The 12,878-nt window shown below is 40.8% G+C and overlaps 1 protein-coding gene across 1 annotated transcript in view; it reads right to left on the reverse strand.

The window, feature by feature from the left end:
- tusc3 (tumor suppressor candidate 3) overlaps nucleotides 1-12,878 on the reverse strand; it is a 96,828-nt gene that overhangs the window by 44,488 nt on the left and 39,462 nt on the right. The gene's annotated exons all lie outside the window — the stretch shown is intronic.

Raw genomic sequence — 12,878 nt, forward strand, 5'->3', positions numbered from 1 at the left:
ATCTCTGCTGAATAAAGTGCTTCATTCTTTTTTTCTGAGGAAATCCATTTCTCAAATCCTCAACCACATCACATCTTTTTGGGGTGAATTATGTGTCATTCCTCTCATCGCGAAGCAAACAGTAAAATAAAAAAAACTTGAACAGTCTCGCTGCTTTTTGTTCTGTTATGGGCGTATTCAAGCCGCGCGCTTCAGTTTGAATCTGAATAGAGCGTTCGGCGCGGGGCGTGGTCACATTAGATATAATGAAGGGAGACATGAAAAACAGACATCGCGTTGTTTTCATATGGATTACTTTATCACAGAATATCTGTTTTCGGCGGCACTTGTTTAGTTTAAAAATAGACATGTCAAGCTTTCTATAGATATCTCTCTCATGTATTTTCGTTGAGTATTCACGGAGTTACAGTTCATTTAAATGACGTGTTTGTAAAAGAAGATCAGCGCAGACAAAGGCTGCAGACAGCACACCTTGTTTGTTATCTTTATTTTATAAGTGCACAAAGTTCTGTTGTTATTATGTGTGGATACAAAAAAAGTAGACCCTTTACAGATTCAATTGATGTATTGCTCTTATCTGTACGATTAAAACTGAAAGTGTAATTTAAGTTCTTTTCGGGGTTATCAGGAGAAAATGACTCAAAACGCGTATCCGCGTTAATCGACTTGATAGGGTTAAGCACCTTGTAAAAATAACTCAAAAAAGCTTTTACCTGGAGTTTATATATATATCGTATTTTTTGGACTATAAGTCGCACCTAAGTATAAGTTGCATTTATTTAGAACCAAGTACCAAGAGAAAACATTACCGTCTACAGCAGCGAGAGTGCGCTCTATGCTGCTCAGTGTAGGCTACAGGAGCACTGAGCAGTATAGAACTGTAGACAGTAATGTTTTCTCTAGGTTCATTTCTCTCGGTTCATGTTAAATTAATTTTGATAAATAAGTCACACCTGACTATAAGTCGCAGGACCAGCCAAACTATGAAAAAAAGTGCGACTTAAAGTCCGGAAAATACGAATGTGAAAGCAGGTGATGGAGATTTACTATTATTCACGGGAGTGGCTTTACTGATGAGATGCGCATGACAATCGAATGCAATTAATTGCACAGCCCTTATATATATATATACACTCGCCTAAAGGATTATTAGGAACACCATACTAATAGTGTGTTTGACCCCCTTTCGCCTTCAGAACTGCCTTAATTCTACGTGGCATTGATTCAACAAGGTGCTGAAAGCATTCTTTAGAGATGTTGGCCCATATTGATAGGATAGCATCTTGCAGTTGATGGAGATTTGTGGGATGCACATCCAGAGCATGAAGCTCCCGTTCCACCACATCCCAAAGATGCTCTATTGGGTTGAGATCTGGTGACTGTGGGGGCCATTTTAGTACAGTGAACTCATTGTCATGTTCAAGAAACCAATTTGAAAAAATTCCAGCTTTGTGACATGGTGCATTATCCTGCTGGAAGTAGCCATTAGAGGATGGGTACATGGTGGTCATTAAGGGATGGACATGGTCAGAAACAATGCTCAGGTAGGCCGTGGCATTTAAACGATGCCCAATTGGCACTAAGGGGCCTAAAGTGTGCCAAGAAAACATCCTCCACACCATTACACCACCACCACCACCACCAGCCTGCACAGTGGTAACAAGGCATGATGGATCCATGTTCTTAGTCTGTTTACGCCAAATTCTGACTCTACCATCTGAATGTCTCAACAGAAATCCAGACTCATCAGACCAGGCAACATTTTTCCAGTCTTCAACTGTCCAATTTCGGAGAGCTCGTGCAAATTGTAGCCTCTTTTTCCTATTTGTAGTGGAGATGAGTGGTACCCGGTGGGGTCTTCTGCTGTTGTAGCCCATCCGCCTCAAGGTTGTGCGTGTTGTGGCTTTACAAATGCTTTGCTGCATACCTTGGTTGTAACGAGTGGTTATTTCAGTCAAAGTTGCTCTTCTATCAGCTTGAATCAGTCGGCCCATTCTCCTCTGACCTCTAGCATAAAGGCATTTTCGCCCACAGGACTGCCGCATACTGGATGTTTTTCCCTTTTCTCACCATTCTTTGTAAACCCTAGAAATGGTTGTGCGTGAAAATTCCAGTAACTGAGCTGATGAACCGCCCGTCTGGCACCAACAACCATGCCATGCTCAAAATTGCTTAAATCACCTTTCTTCCCCATTCTGACATTCAGTTTGGAGTTCAGGAGATTGTCTTGACCAGGACCACACACCTAAATGCATTGGAGCAACTACCATGTGATTGGTTGATTAGATAATTGCATTAATGAATATATATATATATATATATATATATATATATATATATATATATATATATATATATATATATACATACACTTTTTTTATGTACATGCAGTCAAAAAAGTGGAAGAAATAAATGCCTTTATAGCAAGGTATAAAATACAAGAAAATGTTGAGAAATGTTCAGCTCTTTTAGCCTAGAGCGTTCATCCTGAGTATCAACACAGCAAGGTGTTTGTGCATGTGTGTGTGAACTGTCCTAAGGTGCGAAACAGTTAGATGCATAGCTTCACTTCACATTTCCTCGCCATTTCGTCAGTAAGCAGTCAGATGCTTTCATTATCAAAACAACCTTCTGCTCTCTAAATGAGTTTTGCTCTGGGCTGCAGGATGAAGCTGGAAAAAAATGTGGAAATGGCACTTTTAGAGTCTGACAAGAGAAATATAATTTCATGCAAATGTAGCGTTTAGTTTAGAAAATCAGGGTAATGTTACTCACCCCCCAACCCCCCCCCGTCCAAACCCCAACCGCTGTCTCTCGCACAACCTCTTTCCACTTTTTTTTAATTTCACACTTCAATGCACAGTTATAAACGATGACCAAGAATCTATCTCAGCAGCATGCTATAGTTTTGTGTAAGGCTGAAGCCTTTTAAGAAAAAAAAATATTTTTCTCAGTGATAACAACTAATTGCACGTATGCTTTGGCCATTTCACATAAAATATGAGGATACACACAACAAGAGCAATAACGCATAACTTATTTTTGACATGGCCACTGAGCTCCAATGACCTTGAACAAAAAAATAAATAGAAGCAATCTATTCAATATGTGCAAAATTATACAATTAAATATAACAAAACTTACTTATAGACATACACTAGTGGTTAAAGTATGGAATAATTAAGTTTTTTAATGTTTTTGAAAGAAGCATCCTATGGCCATTTTTTGATTGAATATGTAAATTATTTTTGTTATGAAGCTGAAATTTCAGTAGCCATTAATCATTAAGAAATCATTCTAAATATTCTGATTTGGTGCTCAATATTATCAATTTCTATTGTTGCTCAATTGTTCATAATGGTTCTTACGATCATCAATGTTTTTGTTCTTAATATTTTGGTGCTTAATATTCTCTGTGAGCCTGATCATTAGCTTTTGGATTTTTTGGTGCATTAAAAACAAGTTGACACTATACTCTCACACTAATAGAAGTGTCCCCTTCAGGTCCAGCTTGAGGATTAGAGGATGACAGATCAAAAATTCTTCCTGTTGTGAACTATAGATGTTCAGTGCATGGAGTCTGGGATTCACAGCATTGTTAGCAATGTGTTTATGTCTCTGCATCAATGTTCAGACTTGAATATTTCATAAAGGCTGTCTTCAGGCCATGTTCTCAGGCTAAGAGGATTCAGAACCAGAATCATAAAACAATAACAGAATAAGAGAATCAACAATTCTCCCTCATCATCTCTTCACCAGCACATCCTCCAAATAAATGAGCCATCACTTATCATCCAATCCTGAGCAACAAATGAGACACAATATTTTTCACAATTTATAGTACATTAGCCTCTGTGGCTCAGGCTTAATTGTCATTCAGAGATGCTTTTCTGCTTGTTTGTTGTCTGCCTTTGTGATTCCTGTCTTTTTCCTAAAGTCTGTGAGCTTTTTATACTCTGAGAAGTCAGGCATTTGGGAGATTTCTTTCCTAACTATTTACAGAAGTTTATCTCATTTCAGGGACTGAGCGAAGAATCATAAATGTATTTATATCTCCAAATCACACGAACGAACAAGCCTGAAAGACTGAGATGCTTGAGTCTGACTGGCAAAACGTGATACTCAGCTGTCAACTATGATTGTATAATAATCTACAAACTGTCCAACTAATGCCAACTTTGTGCTCTCTGCTGACATAGTACATTAAATTGAAATTGATAGTTCATGTTTTGTATTTCATGCTTTTTGTTCAGGTTTGTTTTATGAGACAGAACATGACTGTAAATCTATTACTTATAGTTAATTTTAAGTAACAAATCATTATGGCTTTCATACAAATGTTTCTTTACTCATTTTATTGCAACATATAGTACCTGCTGGTTCTGCACTTTATCTTTATGTTGTAACTATGAGCTCCAGAGGACCTCAAGTACACTTCATAAAAGACTTGTAGGTCCAGATGGAGGCTAAAACTGCACTAGTTTCCCAGAAACATCAGGCTGAAAAAGGGCAGTAAAGCAGATGGTCTGTGGCCTCTCATTTCACAGGAACAATCTCTAAATGTTAAACTCTCACACTGGGTATTGTTGTTGTTGTGTATATCATACTACATTTTATATTTTTACATTTAAAGGTTAAATGTAAAACCATACTGCACATACTTTTATGTATATTTTAAAGTTATTTCACTGTTATTATATATATATATATATATATCCTTACACATACATACATTTCTACTCTCACACACTTACATTCTCCTTTCAAATACATATATTCTTGCTTTACACACATAAATTCTCCTTACACGTACATATTTTTTTTTTTTGCTTTCACACACATGCATTCTCCTTTTACATATATATATATTTCTACCTTTTTTGGTATCCATTACTTCCTGTATAAGCAGGAAGTCACTCTCAGACCAGGAAATACATGAGCAAGACCTGCTCAGCTCTTCCTCACAATTTTACAGTTATGCTATTTTCTTTTAAAGTCATCCTGTTTTCTTTTCAAGTACATGTTTTAAGTTTTTATTTTTAACAAATCATTATGTAACCTACATGTTCTACAGATCTGTGTACAAGTTCTAAGACACTGATTTTGATCGTATTAACAGGGCTTAACGCTAAAGACATTTTCTACTGGTCCGGTTCGGCCAGTGGTTTAATTTTTTCTTTACTTGCCCTGGCAAAATATTTACAGGACTTGCCACAATCAATCATCAATCAATAAGACTAATTGTTTTCATTGTTGACTGTAACATTGTATTGTAATAAATAATAACCACTTTGCACAAATAGGTACAATAGTTCAAAGATAAAACTGAAATAAACCATGCTTTTTCAGGTCTTTCAGGTAGTCCTAACTATTCCAGTTAAGGATGCACTGATCAGGATTTTATTTATTTTACAATCAAATGAGCCGATTCCCATTCTCGTTGGCAATTTATTTAGTTCTTTTTTTTTTTTTTTTTACATTTATTAAATGTTTATTTTGCTCTGTTACTGGGCAAACTAACCTTGAGAAAACAAACAAACAAACAAAAAAATATATGCAACATGAAGCAAGTGCACAAAACAAAAACATCAGATTGGCTGAATTAATTTTTCATTATTATTATTATTAGTTTTATTTCCTTAATTATATGTGTGTCTGCACTATGTTTGTAATTTCTGTACTGGAAGCTCCTGACGAAATTTCTTCTGTGTGTAAGCACTTGGCAATAAAGCTCTTTCTGATTCTGATGAAAATGCTAATTCAATCTCTGACAACAGGTGGCGCTTATAGATCACTATTCAAAGATGCCACCTACGTCACTACAAATAGAACGCCACCATATTTGCGACCGACTCGCCCGGTATGGCCGCCCAAACTGCCCATTTGAATGAGAGAGAGAGACAGAGATAGCTGGAGAAAATTTCTATTTTAGGCTCCGATCCTTATTTGTTACCCCCAGTTTTCTTTTGTCCATTATTATCTGCCCCAGACTGCCCAAATTGGCCTTCCATGATATATATATATATCTTGTACATAACCCCTCCCCATACAGTGGGGATCGCTTGAAGACTTTGAAGAGTACAGATGCGTATCAATATGCTGTGGCTGGATGGGTGAAAAACGTGAAAGTGCGGCACCTGGCCACCAAGGATTTATATTTAATCATGGGAAATGTAGGTATTATAAAAAAAATTTCAAATGTATGATTTTGGTGGTAGTTTGCTCTGACTAGGTAGCGAGTTGTTAGCTAGCTAAGTGGCTAACAGCTGGTAGCCACGGGCCGGCACATGGCTAGCTGTCATTAATCTAGGGTGACCAAACGTCCTGTTTTCCCAGGACATGTCCTGTTTTAACGCCCTGTCCTGGCCGTCCTGGCTGGTTTTTAAAAAAGTGATGAAAATGTCCTGGTTTTCATTATTTTAAATTCACGCTTGCCTTTGCACACAAAACATATGAAACCGGCTTCGGCTTATAATCACCTAAATACAAATAGCAAATAATACAACACAAACGCATCACATGGGCTGAAGGCTTAATTTACCTGACACGAAGTGTTCATTGCATAGTAAGGAGTGAGATGTGGGTGTCCAGTGATCTCTTCGAATGGCAGCTAACCACTTCTTCCTTCTATCCTTTTCTTTAGGTATATAATAGAATAACAATTCGGGGTTCCTCTTTCGGCTGTTGTTGCAGCCAACAGCACAACATATTGCAGGCATATTCAGACCGTCGGTCGCAAAGATGGCGGCGCAAAGCTACAGTGACGTCATGTGAATCGAATGAATAGTTATTGCTAGCACTGAGTTATTGCTGCACGCAGAGCTGCAATTGAAAAAAAATAATTAAATAAGTAAATGAAAATCTAAAAATAAATAAACCGCAATGAGTCTTGAGTTATTTAAATAATTTAAAGATATCGCTGTCCCTAACTTGCAACCTCCCACTTTATTCACTTCCTAAATTAAATGAAAAAAAAAACACCTTGGACGCTTATAATACATCTATCTGGCAACACGACTGAGGCTGAGCTCGCGTCCTCAATCACAACTCGCTCAAAGGACGAGGCCATGTAACCTTTTCACAATAATAATATTTATTTATTTTTTTAAAACCCAGGTAGCTTGCTGAAATACATCTGCGACTTCCTCATCTACCTCAGCCATGCTGATCAAGACCTGTCACTGTGAGCCTGATCGCGCCTAACCTGCCTTCCGTTTCAACTATAATCCTTCCGTTTCAACTAAACGCCTTCCCTTTCCACTATACTCTCTCTCGCACATACATACATTCTTCTCTTACATACATCTATATATGTATGTGTGTATATGTATGTGAAAGGAGAATGTATGTGTGTGAGAGTAGAAATATATGTATAAGGAGAATGTATGAGTTTGAAAGCAAAAATATATGTATTTGTAAGGAGAATGTATGTGTGCGTGAAAGCAAAAATATATGCATATGAAAGGAGAATGTAAGTGTGTGTAAGAGTAGAAATGTATGCATGTGTAAGAAGAATGAAAGTGTGTGAAAGAAAAAATATATGTATCTGAAAGGAGAATGTAAGTGTGTGAAAGCAAGATTATATGTATGTGAAAGGAGAATGTAAGCGTGTAAGAGTGCCAGAATTAATTAAGTCTTGCATGGCCCCTCATAGACGTGGGTAAGGTTTTATTTTATTTTATTTTTTTAAGTCTCTTATGTTCACCGAGGCTGTCACATTTGATCATTTCAAAACATCAGGGTTCCTCAAATCTTGCCTCGGAGGGCAAATGCCCTGCAGAGTGTATCAAACCCTAACCAAACACACCAGCTTAAAAAACCTTTAATAACTGTAACACTACCTAATATATGTCATTACAACCCAACTTCACTGACTTTACTTTTTCCATGCCATCATCATTTTTTTTTTCACCTCTGCCTCAGAGCTCTATTAAATGAAGAAAGGCAGCTTCAACTTCCTGTGTGGAGCTTAATGAAGGACGGTGATGGAGCAGTAATGGGAAGGATTATGCACTGAAAGCAGCTGATCTCCTTATTTATGTTTTAGTAATTAAAAGGTCATAATGATTTAAGATTTATTGTGTTATTAACTGGAGGGATCGCTTACAAGAAAATAAGAGGGGGATGCAGAACAGCAGAGTGCAGCTGCTGTGGATTGTTGAGTAAGTATATTGCAGGATTGTACATATTATCAACATGCCTTTTCATTGCTTACAAAGTCTGATAACTTCTGTTATGAGCGCATTATCCTGGTATCAGTAATACAAGCCTAAAACTACGAGTGTGATATTGGGTTTATACTGCACAACATTTCGAAGGCACAAGTGTGTAAATAAATAAGAAAAAAAATAACAAAAATAAAACATTTTGTTTGCAGAACTACTTCCTTCCAAAGAATGAAACCTCAAATTACCAGTTTAAAAGCGGAGTTCAAGCCTCTGTTACTAGTTAAAAAATGTCTCTTTAGAACTAGTAACAAAGCAATTCTGAGTTGCCTCATTAAAAGCTTATTGTATTACTGCATTAAAAGCTGACTGTATTATGTAGAGGAGAGCATTGTGAAGGAGAGATGGACTGAGCGAGTGTGATTACCTGCATCTGATACAGCATTCATTCTTCAGCTCAATCTCATATTCACAATAAAACATTAGTTTGAATGTCTGCTTAGGAAAGTGATATCAGTGAAGAACAAAGGCAGCGCTCTTATATACAGCATTACAGTTAAATAAAATATCAAGTTTTGAGGCTTTGCCGTCTGCTAAAACTATTTGCTCTGAAACAAATAATATACAGTATTATAGCCAGCAGCAACTGAACGGCCCACTGATGCCCAGGAGCTCATATCTCCAAAACAGTCACAGCAAATTATCAAAAAGATGTTATCTTCATTGACAAACCACATATTTGAAGTCTATGCAAGTACATTCTTGCCTAAAAAATACTACATTGCGAGACTGTCACGGTTGGTAAACCGTGATCTCTGTGTTTTGCACTTTATGGTGAAGTCTGTGTGTTTCGCATCTGCACTGATTAGTTTGTGGGCGTCTCCGTTAATTGTCATCAGCAGCAGCTGTCACTCATTACACGCTCCCTATATATTGGCTTGTCTCACGTCTTGTGTTTGTGAGAACGTTGTTTCTTGTCTGATCTCTGTCTCTTGCTTCTGTGTTGTTTGCGTTGGATGTCCGTGTCTTCCCCCGGAACCTCATCCACTCTCCTCACTTCCACAAAACATCACGACTTACCTTCGGCTCGATTCCCCGCAGTTCCTGTGCCATCCTCTCCTGCTGCTTTCTCACCGTCACCATCCGGATTCCTCACCGCCTCACCGCCGTCTTGGATTGCCGTCTTCCCAGCATCGTGTTGTACCCTTGTTTGTCTGTTTCATATTCATTAAACTGTTTAACTCGCACTTGTTTCCAGCTCCTCCTTCACCCAGTCGTCACAGAACGTTCTCACCATCATGGAAGCAGCGAGCACCAACACTCTAACAGACTTTATGCACCACAGTGTCAAACGCATGGATCAGCAGCAGGAGAGCATCTCTAACACCGGACGCGCTATCCAAGCGCTGGTGGCACAGGTGTCCGAGCTCACCCAGCAGATCCAACAGCTCACTTCTCCCACTGACTATGCCTGTACTGTGGAGGCTCAGGACATACCATCTTCACCTGCCCGGTAAAAGAGCCAGCCCGGTAGTAAACTTGAGGCTACTGTCGGGTGGGATCTCCACTGGGAAGTCCTCAACAACATCATCGACTCTCCTTCCGGTGAAACTGCGGTGGGAGAATCACACTCACGACTGTCATGCCCTTCTGGACTCTGGAGCCGAAGGTAATTTCATCGACTCACTCCTTGCACGTCACCTGAACATTCCTGTCCTGCTTGTGTCTCTCCCCATCCATGTCACCGCTCTCAACGGCCAGGAACTGCCTCACGTCACACATTACACAGAACCCATCACTCTGCTCACCTCTGGCAATCATTGTGAAACCATATCCTTTTTCCTCATGGACTCCCCTGTAGCTCCCATTGTGTTAGGTCACCCCTGGTTAATAAAACATAATCCATGAGTGGAGTGGGGTTCCAACACAGTCACATTATGGAGTGAAAGTTGTCATGAGTCTTGTCTGGTTTCTGCTTGTCCTTTTGTCCCTGTTTCTGTCTTTCAGAAGGAGAACATGGTTTTGCCAAACGTGCCCGCAGAGTATCTGGACCTGAAGGAGGTGTTCAGTAAGTCCCGTGCCGCTTTTCTTCCTCCGCATCGTCCCAACGACTGTGTCATAGATTTAGTACCAGGTAAGTCTCCGCCTAAAGGCAAGTTATACTCTCTATTCCTGAGAGGGAGGCCATGGAGAAATACATTTCTGATTCCTTAGCATCTGGGTTCATCCGTCCTTACTCTTCTCCAGCGGGGGCGGGATTCTTTTTTGTGGGTAAGAAGGATGGTTCTCTGCGACCTTGTATTGATTACAGAGAGCTGAACAACATTACGATAAAGAACACTTATCCGTTACCACTCATGTCTTCAGCTTTCGAGAGGTTACAGGGAGCATCTGTATTCACAAAATTGGATTTACATAATGCTTATCATTTGGTCCGCATCAGGACGGGGGATGAATGGAAAACCGCCTTTAATACCCCCAGAGGGCACTTTGAATACTTGGTGATCCCGTTCGGGCTCTCCAACTCGCCAGGGGTTTTCCAAGCACTCGTTAATGATGTGTTGAGGATATGGTAGATCAGTTTATATATGTTTACCTGGATGACATACTGATTTTTTCTTCATCTCTCCAGGAACACGTTCAACACGTCAGACAAGTGCTCCAAAGGTTACTTGAGAATGGGCTTTTTGTCAAAGCGGAGAAATGCGTATTCCATGCACAGTCTGTTCCCTTCCTAGGGTATATCGTCTCGTCCGAGGAAATCTGTATGGACCCTGACAAAGTTAAGGCTGTGATAGATTGGCCACCTCCCGATTCCCGTAAGGCCCTACAGCGGTTTCTGGGGTTCGCCAATTTCTATCAGCGTTTCATTCGCAATTTCAGCCAACTAGCCTCACCTGTGACAGCCTTGACCTCTCCCAGTACTCCGTTCAGGTGGTCGGACGCAGCTGAGACTGCGTTCACTAACCTCAAAAGCCGCTTCGTTTCGGCGCGTTTTTTTCCCATCGATTATCTCCTGCTGAACGCAATTATGACATTGGTAACAGAGAGTTGTTGGCAGTCAAATTAGCTTTAGAGGAGTGGCGTCAGTGACTGGAAGGCTCAGGGGTACCTTTCATTGTTTGGACCGATCATAAGAATTTAGAATACATTAGAACTGCCAAAAGACTCAATTCCAGGCAGGCTCAGTGGGCACTTTTTTTTCTCGGTCGCTTTGATTTTACTTTATCGTACCGCCCAGGTTCCAAAAATGTCAAACCCGATTCTTTATCATGTCTTTTTGATCCCTCCACCCGCCCGGTGACTCCCGAGTGTATTTCACCTGAGAAATTAGTGGTCTCAGCACTCGTATGGGAGGTCAAGTCGAAGGTCAAGACGGCCTTACAAGGGGTAACGCCTCCGCCCGTTTGTCCACCGAACCGTTTATTTGTGCCGGAGGGGTTAAGGTCCGAAGTCGTCCAGTGGGGTCACTGCTCTAACGTGGCTTGTCACCCAGGGATAAGTCGAACTAATGGGTTGGTTAAACAACAATTCTGGTGGCCACGTATGGCTCGTTACGTCCGCGATTTTGTTTTGGCTTGCTCAGTTTGCGCCAGTGGGATGTCATCTAACCGACCTCCTGATGGGCTCCTTCAACCGCTGACAGCCCGCGAGACTGCTTCGGATGAGGGAGCGCACTAAGGCTAAGGCCGATCGCCACCGGTCAAAGCCTCCCGTTTACGTCGTGGGTCAAAAGGTGTGGCTTTCTACCAGTAACATTCCTCTGCGTTCCGTATCTAATAAATTAGCTCCCAAATTTATTGGCCCGTTTACTATCACCAAGATCATTAGTCTGGTGACAGTCCGCCTCAAACTACCTCCAGCATACAGGGGGATACACCCCGCCTTTCATGTGTCCAAAATTAAACCAGTGTTTTATGCACATATTAATCTGCCTACTCCGGTTCCCCCGCCACCGCGTCTCGTAGATGGGGAACCGACTTATTCAGTTAATCGTATTCTGGACTCGAGACAGAGGGGACGAGGATTCCAGTACCTGGTGGACTGGGAAGGTTACGGTCCGGAGGAGAGGAGTTGGGTACCTGCTAGGGACATATTGGATCACTCCCTTATTGATGATTACAATCAGCAGGTAGGCCCTTCTGGGAACTCCAAGAGGAGTTCTTAGAGGGGGGGGGGGGGTACTGTCATGGTTGGTAAACCGTGATCTCTGGGTTTTGTACTTTGTGGTGAAGTCTGTGTGTTTCGCTTCTGCACTGATTAGTTTGTGGGCGTCTCCGTTAATTGTCATCAGCAGCAACTGTCACTCATTACACACTCCCTATATATTGGCTTGTCTCAAGTCTTGTGTTTTTGAGAACGTTGTTTCATGTCTGATCTCTGTCTCTTGCTTCTGTGTTGTTTGCGTTGGATGTCCGTGTCTTCCCCCGGAACCTCATCCACTCTCCGCACTTCCACAAAGCATCACGACTTACCTTCGGCTCGATTCCCCGCAGTTCCTGTGCCATCCTCTCCTGCTGCCTTCTCACCGTCACCATCCGGATTCCTCACCGCCTCACCGCCGTCTTGGATTACCGTCTTCCCAGCATCGTGTTGTACCCTTGTTTGTCTGTTTCATATTCATTAAACTGTTTAACTTGCACTTGTTTCCAGCTCCTCCTTCACCCAGTCGTCACAGAGACACAACAACAGTAGTGTAAAATTATAGAGGAT

This window comes from Carassius carassius, chromosome 6 (assembly GCF_963082965.1).
Source record: "Carassius carassius chromosome 6, fCarCar2.1, whole genome shotgun sequence".
Classification (NCBI taxonomy): Eukaryota; Metazoa; Chordata; class Actinopteri; order Cypriniformes; family Cyprinidae; genus Carassius; species Carassius carassius.